This window comes from Pteronotus mesoamericanus, unplaced genomic scaffold (genome assembly GCF_021234165.1).
Source record: "Pteronotus mesoamericanus isolate MK-2021 breed Mesoamerican mustached bat unplaced genomic scaffold, CSHL_Meso_final contig_44, whole genome shotgun sequence".
NCBI classification, from domain to species: domain Eukaryota; kingdom Metazoa; phylum Chordata; class Mammalia; order Chiroptera; family Mormoopidae; genus Pteronotus; species Pteronotus mesoamericanus.
The window spans coordinates 4581302-4584689 of NW_026555166.1; positions in this window are offsets into that span (position 1 = coordinate 4581302).

Consider the following 3388-nt stretch of genomic DNA (forward strand, 5'->3'; position numbering starts at 1 on the left):
CATTTCCTTGAGTACTCTTACCATTTACTGATCCTACGTGATGCCTGGTGGTCTAGACTCTCTCCTCAGATATATCACGAAAATATTGATAATGCATCAGTCCCCTAAATTCCCAGTTCCTATTCTCCTTGTCTGCATTGACTGCTTCCTGCAGCCTCAAGCCATACCTCAAACCTTTTTCTCACCCATTATTGCACCACCTCCAAGATCCCCCACTGGTAGCCTTCCCTCTGGATGACAAAAGTATTTCCATTCACCATGCGAATCCTGCACACCTGTTGAACACACCCTTCACATCACAGTTTCTAGAAATTGTACTTTGTTCATTTCCCACAGCCTATTGACCCTTTGAGAGCCACCTCAACATGTATTCAATCGTGGTTCTCTCCCTTATGCCTTTGCTATGCCTCTTTACTAAGCTTCCATCCTTTTTGGCCCCACTTACCTCAGTGTAATCACAGCATATTTGTACCCCTGTCCTCATTCAATTAATTATAATTTTTATGTAATGCATTTCTAAAATTGAGAAATAGTATCATTCATCACATAAATAAGTATTTTCCAAATATAATACAATATACTTGTGTACTTATGGTAAAATAGTACTTTCATGTAGTGCTGGTTGCTGTAAAAAAAATTATACAATCTTTTGGATGGTATATGTAAATCAAGCCCTATTAAAATAAAGACTATGTAAATGTCTGTCTATAAATCATTTCCCATTAAAATTCATACCACTTTACTTGGTAATTTTATTTCTATAAATCTATCCTAAGTAAATAATTAGTCCCCTGAAGTGCCATTCCTGTCCCACTAAACCTACCCAAATCTACATATTTATCAAGGCCCAGAACAATTTTCTCCACCTCCATGAAATTCTTAAGGCCACAAAGAATTCTCTTTCCTTTGAATTTCTAATGCACTTTGGTGTCTTTGCTTCTCATGCCTGGCATTGATGGTTCTCAATTTTTTCAAATTCAACAAATTTTTATGATACATACACACATTGGACTGGGAATACAAAGGAAAATAGAGGTCATAACAAAATATGACCTTGATAGGTCACCTCTTAACCTTTTTCCTGTTATTCTTTTAGCCAAAGATGGCTTTCTTGAGGGCAAGGACCATGGCATATACATCTAACACAGGGACTTGCAAAAATGCAGCAGATACTCAGTTACTTAGTGAACTTTTTGCTGATTCACTTAATTATGCAATGTGGTATCATCAACCCCAGAATTCTGATTCCAAAGGTTCCCTCATGGTAGGTTAATATCAACTGAGGTTGTCCCAACTGTGTACAGTCTGGCCTTGATTCATGGATATTTAGGGAAGAACTTAATTTTCAGGGTAAATATTAATTTACATTTCTTTTTATGTATGACACAAAAATGAAACCTCCTCTCACTGAGGAAAATATATTTCTACATGTCTAAAATATAATTAAACCCCAAATAATAACAGAGATATTTATAAACTAAGGATCTGTGGCAATATTATCTGCACTTTACACATGAGGCCACCGAACCTCAAAGAAGTTAAGAGACGATGAAACTAGCACGAAGTGGATCACAAATTGATTCCCAGGTTCCCACTCACTGCACTATTCTATTTCTCTTACAGGCATTCGTATGCATTTTAGAAATAAACCTTCACAACATCACTGTAAGCCACTCAAAGACAAGGAACAGAAGACCTCTTGTGAGGGGGTTGCCCTTTCTTTCATCTCCAGCTCTGCCCATCTCCACCTCTACGCCATTATTCATATCACATGTGCTTTATCTAGCCCTCATGCTGCCTGGGTTTTCTTTATGAGGTCACTGTGCTTATTTTTATTATACAAAATGTCTATTAGCAAAAATAATAAGCAAGGGAAGAGGTAAGTGCATGAAGCATGGACCTTTTAAGGTGCATGGACTCTTTAAGGATCCCAAGAGGAAACAAAAGGCACACTAAGATTAGGATAATTTAAGGAGAGTTGAATAAAGGGTTGTTTACAAATAAAGTATTTCCTTTATTAAATAGGCATGTTTTATTTGTAAGTAGTTGTTACTGACCCTAGACTTGAAGAGACAAAGAGAAGGAGGGGATATAAAAAAGGGAAAAGGCCACTTTATGAAAAACAATGGAGAGAGGTCAAGATATCTCAGAGGAATAAACACCCTGGCTTCACTCTTTTTCCTCCCTCTGATTTCCTGCCAGGGACCAAATCCAATAAGGCGCCTCCTCCTGAGTGAGGGCACAAGAGCCCGCTGATACAGGTCATATAGGTCAGCCTCTTCAGGTAGAGAGCAGGATAGGAATATACAGAAGGGTGAAGACTGGATCAGATAGAGTCAATGGAAAATACATGGCACATGTAGTGAGATTCATCCTCAAAGATTTGCCAGCTAGCCCTGGCTTGGTGGCTTGGCTGCTTGGACCATCATCTGGAACACCAAAAAACGTTGTGGGTTCAATTCTTGATCAGGACACCTACCTAGGTTGTAGGTTTGATCCCCAGTTGGAGCACATATGTGAGGCAACCAATGTCTGTCTTCTGCCTCTCTCTCTTTCCCTCCTCCTTCCCTTCTCTTCAAAATCCATAAATCATTATCTTCAGCCAACAATTAAAACAAGAGATTTGCCAGCTATCACACCTTTCACATAGACAATAGAACATTTAAATACTTAAAGTTTGTTACTATGAATATTAGACTCAAAATGAGAAAGATCTAATATATACTAATATATAAGTGCCCTGATAACATTCAACACTTTTGGTTAGTGGGATATTAGCAAATATTTAATTATATAGATAAACCAACATTATCCATTTCCTACCTTGATTGCCTTATAGTTAGAAATGTACAAATACCATCAAAACCAAAGCATTTTCAGTAATGGCATACACAAGAGTTGCATATATTATAAAATGGGAGAAGTAATATATGCTATAATTACCCAGAAATGCTGTTGCAATAGGCACATGAAAGCCCTTAATAAACCATAGAGTGCCACACACACATATACCTATTATTGTTGCCTCATTCTATAGGTTTATCAGCTCTTCCCAGTAGGCTATTAGCTTCTTGGAGACAGAGACTGCTCGTTTTCCATAGTATCTTCCACAGAGCCTGGAAAGTGGTAGATGCTCAGTAAATAGTTTGTTGACATACAGATACACATCAGCACTTTCCCAGTATTTAATGGGACTCAGTCATGCCATCTTCTCTAAGCACAGTGATTTTACATGGAGAAACAAAGATACAATGTTAGAGAATATTGATGAAATCATTATAAAATTGTTATTCATACATGTCAGAGCATGTTATTGTATAAAGAAAGTACTCTTCATGGAAACTCCCTCAGTGGAAAGGATGAATGAGAGGAGAGGCAGGTGTATGAA